General features: G+C 32.1%; 1 pseudogene across 1 annotated transcript; it reads left to right on the forward strand.

The window, feature by feature from the left end:
* The first annotated feature begins 9755 nt into the window (after positions 1 to 9755).
* LOC143589984 (nicotinate N-methyltransferase 1-like) lies at positions 9756 to 13221 on the forward strand (annotated as a pseudogene). The gene is made up of 4 exons (XR_013145385.1): positions 9756 to 10056; positions 10750 to 11175; positions 11323 to 11387; positions 12811 to 13221. The product of XR_013145385.1 is annotated as a nicotinate N-methyltransferase 1-like (transcript).
* Positions 13222 to 13464: the final 243 nt, after the last annotated feature.

Below are 13464 nucleotides of genomic sequence, written 5' to 3' on the forward strand. Positions count from 1 at the left end.
GGGAGTGGATCCGTGTTTCTTCATAATATGTTAGTTTTCTTAAAACTAGAATACTATAGCAATACTGTACTTAAATTAAAGAGAATACTATTAACTATTAGATATTAAAAATTTCGGATATCTGACTTTGAAAACCCTATAAGGTTCTTATAAGAATACTTGATGAAGATGATAATTTATATCCTAAGCATCAATTTCTAATGAAACGTGAATGTATATGCAACCGATGTTATAATGATATAAAAGTTTTAATTTCCGCTACTTAGTCTGTATCAGTTGATGACGTTTAGCCTTGTTTTGGGTGGGGTGCGAGTGTGCGATACAATGTCTAATAAACTAAAGTTGTTACTTATTAATCTACCTTTATTTTTAGTTCTTATACCATATTTAATATTTTAATTTTGAATTCTGAAAGTTGATTTTGATGATCAAACAAAATGTTTTCTTTATTATTGGAAGTAAGATCTTGTACAATGATCAATAAAACACTTAAAACAAGTGTTTTAAAAAAACTGAAAAACATTTGTCTTACAAAACATGTTCTGAACATAAATCAGTTAATCTTCAAATGTTTCAGTTGTTCCCCTTACTGCAGTCAGAGCTCCAAGACCACAACTGTTACAAAACATCAAGAAACACAAACGTAAGCTCATGAGTGGACAGTGGTTGACTTTTTTAAACTGAAATTAATCATTGAATAATAATTAAAGTATAAAAAACTAATATTATTTTTAATAATAACTGTATGATTAAGAAACTTACAATCTGAATCTGTTGTGATCCAGCTTCCTGATCTCAGAGTTACAATGCTCGAATTGCCATCCGGATTCGGATGAATTTCAAACTTAACACGTTGGTCGTTGTTCTTATGCGAAGAAGCAACCGATAATGCAGAAGAAAACGTCGAACAACTTTCTACTTCCCATCTGAAACTAATCTTAGGAGAATCATTGCTCATTTGATCATCATCTCGTATGGATTTCAGCGTCGCTTTGTTTCTAAATTGTGACACCTGATATGTAAATATAAATATGTATCACAGTTAAAACAATAGTTACATGTGTTTCTGTTGTTTTGCAGTTCTCTACTTAAAACTGGTTATGTATTGAACACGTTGTTTTTTAAAATATAAAAGTAAAAGTTGGACCAAGTAAACACGAACCTTTCGAGCAATGTACTTCCCACCCTTTTCAGATTTTGCCACAGCCGCCCATCGCAACAACTCTTTCATTCTAGAAATGGTTTTTGTTATGTCTCCTTTTTTATTTATCGTATCAACGTTCGTGTTTTTTGAGGATGAAGATGATGTGGTCGGTTCGTTAACCGGCAAAACTTTGTTTCCCACACGAACCGTTACATCATCTTTCTTTGGAGTAGTGCCGAACCTAAGCCCTCGAGTGATGTCTTCTTTCGTCAACTTCATCGAGCTAATGACACAAGCCGGAATTCGTTCAAGAACTACACCTTGAACACGGCTATGAGAGTTGATTTAGGTGGTGGTGGTGGTTCAAGTGCCACGTAGAAGAACCAATGTGTAGTATCTGTTCATGTGTGTTTGTGCTTTAATAAAGAAGTAAGAACATGGTGTCCTCAATGATTTTGATTAGAATATGATTAGAGATAAGTTCAAATTATGCTAAATTTGTTATTTTGTTTTTATTATATTATCTTTTATTAAAGATTGTTAATAATTTGGTATTTTCATTTTATAAGGGTATGGTATATATGGTATAAAGATATGTGAGAATATAATCATACCATCTTATTTACTTAACTTGATCCTAAAATAATATCATGTGTGTAGATAATTAAGATCTAGAGATAAAGACACAATTCTAGTCCTTAATGGAATATTCTGGTGGTTAAGGTGTGCGTCTCACAATCAAAAAGTCGAGAGCTCATATTCTACAGAAAACAGGTTATGATGTATTTATCCCAAGAAATCAAGCAATTGTCGTTCAAATACAAAAAGTTGTGATCGATTTATAGCCGAGTCAGAATATTTTATGTAACGATGTCATGTAAATTATAAATACATGATTTGTCCACCTTTTACTTAATGTTGTAATTTTTATTTATGTTTTACGTAAATTATTGTAAATATTTACTATAACTTGAATAAAAGGTTAAGTCTCCTTGATAAAAACAAGATAGTTTCATGTTAACTTTTGTTCGTGTAGTGTTAAGTCATGACTTTTTTTAGTTTTAATCAGAGAGGCTCAATTGGACATAATTAAGATTGTCATTGCATCCATACATATACCAAAAACTAGTAAAACGGGTATTGGAGAAAAATATCTCATACTTGACTTAATCCATCAATATTCAATACCATAAACACGTAACACTTTATGCTATTTATTATTTAACTCACAACTTTCATATTAAATAAGTAATTAACATAATAACATGGAGGGGGGACATGTTGGTCAAATGGACAGCACAAAGGAGATCTAGCTGTGGCTGTCTGTGTGTGCGTGATGCCAAGGACCAAGATTCCTCACCATTATTATACCTTGTTTAGTCATTCATGCCTCTTAGATATTTCAATCTTCTAAGTTCTATCATATAATCTTAAATTTTTCACGTATATTTTCGTGTTTGTCATATATATTTTCCTTTCAAAAGTTACCACTTTTCTATTAATTTGTCTTCATGTGTATGCAATTTCTTTTATGTGATATGTATATAAGTAAATTCATAAAAAGTTTCAAATGTTTTTATGACTAGATATAAACACTTTATGTGATGATATGAAGCGGGGAGAAAGAGAATGATGTGAAATAGAGTCAGTTTATGAAAGATCGTCCTCAAACAGCCTTGTGCGAGTCAATGGAGAAGAGGAAACAAGATAGGAGATAAAGTGTTTTTGATTGGTTTTCAGGTATATGCTAGGAACAATTTTGTGCGCTTTGGACAATTTCTATGTGGTTGTGTTTTTTAAACCTATTATAATTAGGATTTTAATGTATATGATTATAGATATATAACCGTTAATTATATAATCATATTTGGTTAATGTCTATCTTTTAATTTTGGGTTATTCTGAAAAAAAAAAGTGAATCTTTAACTTCTAACAAAATTTTAAGCTTTAATTCACATATTTTAAATTGTAGCTACAAATATATAATGCTAGAATAACACGAAGAACGGTGTTTTTAGATGAGAGACGAATCTAAAGGAGATGGTTAAGAGGAACAACGAGGCAAGGATGTGGGAAATGTGTTTGTGATTGATTCCTTTGTGTGACAATCATGTGGTCGCTATACTATTTGTTTCTTACTTTTTATTATATTAGTGGTATATTATGTTATTGATGCACAATAGTTTAGTTAAGTTTGAAGTAGTTCTTGTTTAAAGAAGGTAATTCTTGACACTATATGAAAACAAGCATGTTTTGAGTTGGCTAGCAAGGTCAGCATGAACATGACTCATTAATGACTTAACTTGAACATGACCAGTTAAATATATGAGTTAACCTGTTAATTCATTAGAAGATATTTTTCAAATTCATGCTTTAGATTTAGTGATAAAAAGTATTAAAAATTAAGGTTATATCTTGATTATATATATATATATATATATATATATATATATATTTCTCTAATTAAATACAAAAAATGACACCAATTACAAAAAAAATATCATTTGCTTTATTGGTTGGTTAATAAACTCTTACTAAGTTGCTATGCATTTATTACTCGTATTCATAGATAGATATTATACAGGTAGACTCGAACACAAATCGATTACAATTTTAGTGTTCAGACACAAACACAACATAAATAAACTGACATGATTGGCACCCCTGGTTTTAATGATGCATAAATTATCATAAATATCTATGTTTAAGATATTATTGTTTTATAACTTTAAAAAGCATAAATTAAAAGTATAACTCACAAAATAATACAAATTTGTTTGGTTAGATGAAATGTAATCAAACAAAATAAAGTGAGAGTAAGTATAACTATTTGAAAATTAGTGTTGGTTTATGCTTTAGGTTTGTATAACTGTACATCATCCTACATTTTCTGTTTGGATTCTATCTTTTGAGTATAAAAACATACAAAAAGTCTTATAGGTGGTGTTTGTTTAATTACATCTAGAGATGAGAATGAGTATATATTTCTGAACTCAACGCGTTTCGTGTATTTGGATAATCAACATATTATCGATTGTAAATCTTTATAACATATCTAAAGGTCAAAATAAAAAACCTAAAGAACCAAATGAGGAATAAAAAAAATTATATTTAGTTCAACTTATTAAGATGTTGGTTTGAAACTTAATAAAGTTAAGGCCAAAAGAGAAATAATTGACTATAATATCATAACTATACTTGGAAGTGTTATGCATGTTGAGCAGTTTGGGCCTTCGGGGCATGTAAGAAAAGATGTTTCCAGGACAAAAGACACTGAGGTGCAATATTAAAGATAAAATTGCAGATTCACATGGGTCCTTCAAATTTATTTATTTATTTGTATTTATTACCCTAGAAATAAAAAATTTAATAAACTTAAGAACAAATTACCAACATGGAACACATGGAAATATTCTTCTCTCTTCATATCTGGATCCAGATTTTTGAGTATGTGGTTTATTTATGCACCACTCAATGTATTCATAACTTACCGGTAATCAGACCAGCTGTCTTATTGGTCAGTCGGTTGGATAAGTCAAACTCGTTTAGAAAACCGTATAATGTCATTAATAATTATAAATTTGAATAAAACACACAATTAGATCTAATAAAATACACTGCACAATAAACACGCCGCAACTAGAATAAAACACACGACAAAATAAACACACTTTCTATATCTACCGTTAGATCAACATATCTAACGCACCAGATTACTTCTTACATTTCTTAGACACACTCCACTTCTTATTTTAACTCCACCTTATACCTACTAACTTAAATCAATATATGGAATTACTTGGTATTTTGATGTGGATTTGCACTGTGAACAAACTATGAAGCCTCAAGAGTGAAGTAATAATCGATAAGAAACGACTTGAAACCTTGTATGGTTCGCCAATTCAAATAGACTTCACTATATTGGTTATGTAGCCACTTAACGGCCCAACAGACGATTGGTCTAGTTCTGAAAACAGTGCATCACACATGGAAAAAAAAACAGGATAATGTCATGTGTTGTGCGAGTCACATATTTTTATGAACATGATTATTAATATACTATTATGGTAAAAAGTAGTATACAATTAATTTCACTTTAAAAAATAGTTAATTAGAATGGTCATGTAAATGTGATTATATATAATTTTTAAATTAAATAAAGGCCAAGTGTTACATGGGTTCATGGTCTATAAGTTTTAATTTATCTATTGTCGTTAATAATTTATATACATTTGACTGCAAATAATTAACATATATGGAAAAAGAACCTTATGTCATTCTGGGTTAGGTGAATCAGCTGGCTGCATTGAAACAATGTTGGAATAATTTAGGGATGAGATCGGGACCGTACCGGTACCGACCGGTTCCGGTCCCGAAAATCATTTTCTCGAAAATCACGAATTATTGGTACCGGTACCGAAATATACGGTTCGGTACTGGTACTGGTACGGGAGCGGGATTGAAGGTAAAAATTCGGGAAATACCGGTCCCGTACCGTACCGGTATCGGTCCGAAATTCAAAACTTTAGTACCGATCCAGTACCGATTTTGCTCATCCCTAGGTTCATGTAAGTTGTTGGATCTGATGTGTGTGTTGGTAGAACAATGTTTCAATGCAGCTAGCTGGTTCACCCAACTATTTAGTGGGCTGGGCCTCTTCAAATTATGGTTTATCTAAGGTTAAAAAAAACTGCAAACCAAACTGGTTAGTGGTTGGTAGAACACGTTAATGTGTGAATATCTAACCCATTTTATAAAAAAAAGTATATTTTCTTTACTATAGCAGTGCCATTTTACACTTATGGTGGTTCGGGCAAAGTAACACATATAACAAGTTTGACATATGCGGTTCCAATTTTTTAACGAGTTTGGATCTAAGCCACCAAACTTGTTACAAAAATGAAACCCCAAATTTGTTACTTATAAATCTTCGTACCAAAAGGTGTTACTTTGCCAAAACCACATGACTATATGTGTATTTAACTCTAAGTTACATAATCACCTTTAGAAGATCGATTTTCGGTAACAAGATCTTTAACAAAATAAGTCAATGCTTGACGACAAGAACGAGTGGATGAAGAGAGTGAAGATGGGTGGGCTATAAGTTGTAACCGCTTAAAAAGGCTTGTTTTAAAATGTGCATTTTCTAACACGAGTCAAAATTGTTGATCTTTCTTTGCTGTTTAACCATTTTTTTTAATATAAGTACGTTAATACATTAATTTAATTATGACTACAACACAGTATATTTACACTAATAACATATGTTCTTAAATAAAATGATTCACGAGACGTATACGTGCATGCAATGAGTATTAAAAATAATTTTACACAACATTTGAACCGATTCATTCATCCCATTTTAGCTAAAGGCGACAAACTTGACCCATTCACAAATTTATGCAACTGTTTTAATTGTCTCCATACGACCCGTTCGAAATAAAAACTGCCTAAATTGACTGATTCACAAATTAAACGAGAGAAAACTTCCATCTCTATCCGAAACCGACACCATATGTCCATTAACTTTCACATTGGCACTTATGTTCAAAGAGGAAAATTCAGCATGGTCATAATTCTTACATTTAAGGCTTAGTATTTTATAAATTCCTTATACAAATAATACAATGTCAAGAACAATTCCGTTGTTATAACATGTAACATGCACACAGTATATGCAAATGCAAATGCAAATGCAAATGCAAATGCAAATGCAAAGGCAAAGGCAAAGGCAAAGGCAAAGGCAAAGGCATCTATTATGGCATCCTCAAACTACTTCATTCTACTCCATAGGGTTTTGGTACTTGGTAAAAATAATTTAGTTTGTCGACTAGAAAACAAGAACATTAGGCAAAAGAAATGGACAAAAATGTCCCAAAGCAACAAAAGCTAAAGGATGGAGGTACACTTCTTCCACATGGGTTGTGTGTAATGTGTATACCCAATAATCATAACATCGCTTTTGAAAGTACATGTAAATGATAATCTAAAATATAGTTATTCTGGTTTAACAAAAGTTCACCTTTAAACCCCAACACAACCACTAACTAGAGTGTTCCTAGTACTGTTTAAAACTATGAAACTGTTTAAACCGGTTATCATATGTTTTCAATTTTTTTTAAAAAATTTCGGCAGGTTGTCTCAAAAGTTTCAAACCGTATCAAACGGTTTGTATTGAAGCCAACCGTATAAAACCGGAACGGACCGTAAGATTTGACAATATTACTTTATTTTCTAATATTATATATATATATATATATATATATATATATATAATATACAATAATGTCTAATCGTACAATATGTGCGCGACTAATATCACCGTTGATTTCAATTCGATCTAAAAAAACACATCATCCACATGATTGTAAACGAACACAAATGTTCATTTTTTAAATAAACGAACAAAAACTAAAATATTCGTTCGATTAAGCAACCGTGTTCGTTTAAAGTTAAATGAATGAACACTAGCATACCCTTGTTCATGTTCATTCGATTTGTTTACATGCTTTCATTATTCACGTTAATGAATATATTGGTCTCAATTTCTAGGCTTTGCAGATTTTATTTGTGTTCGTAAACCGTTTGTGAACACATTCATTTCCTTAATAAACGAACACGAACATAAAATCTCGTTTAATAAAGTGTTCGTGAACAAATTATTTCCTTAACAAACGAACATAAACAAGGTCTTATTCGTGTTCGTTTGGTTCATTTATAGCCCTAGTTGGAATCAAAGAATGTGCCTATATAGATTAAAAGAGGACTTTGGTGTTACAATGGCTTCCATTGAATTAAGTGGTGGAACATCATTGGGTCACGCTAATTTGTATATTTCTTTTTGTTTTGTTGAAAAATTTTACCCATTTTTTCGCATCAGTAGTGTAAATTTACCTATTTTTCGTTTAAAAAATTTTATACATAATGTAAATTTACCCGTTTTTGCCCAAATAATTGAGCCCCACCGGGCGCGTTTATGATATTTTTTTATACATTACGTTCTCATCCAAGCTTTGTCATTCAAATCAATTACGGTATGCTAACTAGTCATATTAACAGTACATACTTTTACTTTTATTAAATAAACTAGCTTTAGAAACCCGTGTATTACATGGGATAAATTAATGTATAAATTACAATGAATAATTTAGTATAAATAAAAAAAGATAACTAAGTCTCTTTATATTATGTAAAAAAATGTATTACAAATATAGTTGTATTATATCATCAAATATATTTGACTTTTAAATCGAGAATGGGTTGTTCTACAATCGGTATACGATAATGAAGCAAAGCCACTGAAGGAAATTTAAAAAAATGAGGCCTTTCGATATGAAAGATATAGTTAAAGTCTTTTACAAATTTTCAATATTTAATAAACATATTTTGTTGTAGATTTTTGAATTTCATCAAGTAGTTGTGAAATATATTCTAATAATGTACATTAGTATAATATGTAAATATTTATTTGTATAAAAATGTATAGATATAATACATATAGAGTTTAAGTAGAAGTGAATAATTTAATAGATATAATATAAATAGGCCTGTTCACGAGCCGAGTCGAGCCCGAGCCAAGGCCAGCTCAAGCTCGGCTCGAGCTCGAACTCTTAATCGAGCTAAAAATTTGAGCTCAAGCTCGGCTCGGTTTTAAATCGAGCCGGATCGGCTCGGCTCGATTTGGCTCGAGTTTATCTGTAATAATAACAATTATATGCAACCATCAAGTTAACTAAATAAATATGGTGTTGAGATCAACACCAACCAAACACAAACTAAATAAATACGCCTAATAACACCATCGAAAACAAAACATGTTCAACAAGTCTAAACCAAACCAAATACAAAATTAAGCAGATAAGTATTATCTATGAGCGACGGCAGATGGCGGAGGTGAATATGAGCGTCGGCCGGCGGCAGAGGTGAATATGAGCGGCTAGGGTTAGGGTGGAAAATGGAACGTATACTGATTATTGAGTGTGAACTATGAAGTTCCGTCTATCAGTTACTCGGTATATGAATTATGAATATGGACTATGGAGTGAGAAAGGAAAGCCCATGTGTTTAAATAACTGAGCTCGATAATTATATGCATGTATGTGTGTATATATATATAATAAATTAAAATAAAATAGTTCGAGCCAATCGAGCGAGCTCGAGTCGAGCCGCGGCTAGCTCAGGCTCGGCTCATTTAGAAATCGAGTCGAGCTAGGCTCGGCTCGTTTATAATCGAGCCGATTTCGAGCGATTTTTCTCCGAGCTTTTTTCAAGCGAGTTTCGAACCATGAGCTTTTCGAATAGCCCTAAATATAAATAGAGTGTAAAAGAAAAGTGAATAATTTTTAATATTTGTCATATATAAGTTTTGAAGGGAAAAGAATTGTAAGAACTAATCACAAACTGACACGTGTCATAATTATTTTACTTTATTAAAATAAATATATTAAATATGTTATGAAATATTTCTACAATGTAGTAAGATAATATATGTTATCTTGTAACAAACATTACCACATATTCACATCCCTGACTATCTTATCCTTAACCGGCCCAAACTAAAAGGAAAAGACTATAATACCCCCACCCTACAACTTTCAACACCTCTCTCGATCGATGGCTAAAATGGAAAACCAAGAGGAACAAACACCGAGCAAAGAAGCCAGGCTAGCCATCATGGAGCTGGCGAACATGATAAGTGTCCCTATGTCACTTAACGCGGTTGTTCGCCTCAACGTGGCTGACTCTATTTGGCAAAATGGCTTAAACACCCCACTCACCGCCTCCAAGATTCTCACTCGTATTAATATTGATATTCCTTCCGGTGCCGGAGATCCTGAAAACCTTCAGCGTATTCTCCGCATGCTCACCAGTTATCGGGTTTTTAACGAACACATCGATGCTTCAGAACGAAGGTATTATATTATCTATGTTATTGTTTAACTTAGATGTATAAAAATGTACAAAAAGATAAAAAAAAAAACACTACTATAAAACATAAAACGTCTATTAACAGCGGTCAAAATAAATGTTTTACGACGGTGTGAAGATCAACCGTTTAGCACACTGTTTAAAACATTAATTAAAAGCGGTTAAAATAAATGTTTTACAACGGTGGTGATTAAAATGTAGCACACTGTTTTAAACATTAATTAAAAACGGTCAAAATAAATGTTTTACAACGGTTGTGTAAAGATCAACCGTTAAATAAATTGTAACACGCTCTTTTAAACATTAATTAAAAGATATTTTAAACACTAATTAAAAGTGGTCAAAATAAATTTTTTACAACTTTGTAAAGATTAATTAAAAGCTGTTTTAAACATTAATTAAAAGCGATCAAAATAAATGCTTTTACAACAGTATAAAGTTCAACTGTTAATGTAGCACAATGTTTTAAACAGAACACATAATCAGAAGAATCTTGAATAATTTGGATGGCTGGACTCAATACTTATAATTTTATTATTTTAGGAATATTACACTAATGAGCGAAAAAGTTGGGCAGACCGCACAAAGATCTCCCCGTGGTTTTAAAATGAAGAGTTTTCCAAACCTGTTTTTGTGATGACTAACATGATATGAATGATTATGTGTTATGAATTCAGATACTCATTGACAGATATTGGAAAGACACTAGTGACGGATAAAAACGGTTTGTCCTACGGTTTATACGTTCTACAACACCACCAAGAGGAGTTAATGAAGGCGTGGCCAGCGGGTACACGAGGCGGTGGTGGATTCATCGACCGAGCCTTTCGTGAAGGCCAACGGGGGCGAGACCGCATACGGCATCTATGGGAAAAAACCCGAGATGAACGGTCTAATGCAAAGGGCGATGTCAGGGGTATCAATTCCGTTCATGAAGGCGGTTCTAGATGGTTACGACGGGTTTAACGGTGTCGAACGACTGGTGGATGTTGGTGGCAGTGCAGGGGATTGCCTTAGGATGATTTTAGAGAAACATTCACATATTAAAGAAGGTGTTAATTTTGAGTTGCCTGAGGTGGTTGCAAAGGCTCCACAAGTTAATGGTTAATAACAACATATCATGTGATAGTCACGTTACAATGTTACATACATAAAAGTTAATTAAAAGAAGACCACAAACAAAATGTGTATACATAATTAAGACACGTGTAATGGTTTTTGATGATGAGTCATGTGTGTTTTGTGTGTAGGTGTGACACATGTTGGTGGTGATATGTTCGAGTCCATTCCCAAGGGTGATGCAATTTTCATGAAGGTAGTATGCTTTACATTAAAAAAATACTTTTAAAAACTCAAATGCTTTTAAAAGTTGATTATTATTTACGGGTATTAACGAGCTGAGTAAAGCCTCGTTACTATTCGAGATCGGCTCGTTAAAAAGCTCGATCGAGCTGAGTTTTATTGAGTTTGAGCTCGAGCCTAAAAGTTAGCCTATATAATAAACAGGCTCATGCCTGTTAATTATATAATTTTCCAAAATATATACTTGATCATTATTAATGAAGATATAAAATATTATGAAAAAAATAAATAAAAATAACTAAATAATATTATAAGAAAATTGGATTTTAATAATCCCAATTTAATGCAGTTGGCTGATAATAATCTCAACTTTGAAAATAGCTGTCACTGTTCCCAACTTTCACACTATTTTTTTTATTGAACCTCCGTTAAAAAATTTTTAACGACGTTAACTTTTTCTCAAATTTCAAATTGATGTTTTAGGGCTTTTGATCGGAATGAGAATACGAATCGATTGCTGTAAAACTTAACTCGAAATGATGCTTCAAACAACTTGATTTTTGTTAGTTAGAAGTTTAAACGCCAGAATTGAAGCATCCTTTGGTCGTTTGGACCACCTTTTAGAGGTAAGTTTTACATCGATCGACTCGTATTCTCACTCCGATTAAAAGCCCTAAAATATCTGTTTGAAATTTGGAAAAAACTTAACGTCGTTAAATTTTTTTTAACGGAGGTCTAATGAAAACAAATAGTATGAAAGTTGGGACCAGTGACAGCTATTTTCAAAGTTGAGATTATTATCGGCCAACTGCGTTAAGTTGGGATTATTAAAATCCAATTTTCCTTATTTTTTACATAAAATTATAATTAAAAAATATGTAAAATAATTATAAATATATAAAAAATAATTAATATATAGTAAACGAGCCTAGTTTAAACTTGAAAATCTACTCATGAGCAAAACTCGAGCTTTGAAAATAGAGCTTGAAACGAGTCGAGCTCGAGCTCCGTGTAAGTTAAACGAGCAGAGCTCGAGCCTAGTCGAACTTGGGCTCTGCTCGGCTCGACTCGACTCGTTTGCACCCCTAATAATTGCTATCAGAATGTGCTTTTTATAAAAACTCAAATACTTTAAATAAAACAATTTATGATTTTAAAAAGTTGATTACTACTATATATGTAAATGGATTAAAATCTGTTATATTCCTCCATCAGAGTGTCCTTTATATAAAAATCACTAAGTTCCAACCTAACCATGAAGCGTCTAGTTATATAACAATGCCATTTTAATGTAATGTAATTTCAAATTATTAATAAAGTAGTTCGCACTGAACACGACACAAAAGTTTATTTACCTAAAGATACTAGCTAAATAAAAAGTTGTAATTCCGTCAATGAATTTGATACTTAACTAAAATGGTTGCATTGGCTTGTAGTGGGTGCTAACGACATGGACTGATGATGAAGTAAAGCGAATTATGATCAATTGTTTTAATGCAATTCCGGTTGGAGGTAAGTTGATTGCCTGTGAGCCGGTGCTGCCCCACCACACTGATGATACTCACCGAACTCGAGCCTTGCTCGAAGGTGACATATTTGTGATGACCATTTACCGTGCCAAGGGAAAGCATCGGACTGAAGACGAGTTTCGTGAACTCGGCAAGTCGGTTGGGTTTACAAGTTTCAGAGCTATTTATATTGACTACTTTTACACTCTCCTTGAGTTTATAAAATGATGAGCCTTTTTATTTTAAATTTTTGTTGAACAACTTCGGCCATTGTTGGACGACCATGATTATCATATTTATCTTGCTAATGAATAAGAGCAAACTATATTATTATTACTACTTATTATTACTTGGTCCTATGTTGTTTTACAATTGTGGATAATGATTTGTTCACTTAGGCATTTCTTATCTCCAAATTTACTTGGCTGCACCAGGAATTCTTTGCCTAATTTATATTTAGAAAATTACATGTAATTTATCTTAGACACGTTGGAAATAAATAATCTCATGTTTTTGTATATTGGTTGATTTTCACCTTTAAAAATCACTACTAACGGTCCAGTCTTTCAACTATTTTTGTCT

This window comes from Bidens hawaiensis, unplaced genomic scaffold, assembly GCF_021521415.1.
Source record: "Bidens hawaiensis isolate Kalapana, Puna unplaced genomic scaffold, B.hawaiensis_p1.1 tig00038075_1, whole genome shotgun sequence".
Taxonomy (NCBI): Eukaryota; Viridiplantae; Streptophyta; class Magnoliopsida; order Asterales; family Asteraceae; genus Bidens; species Bidens hawaiensis.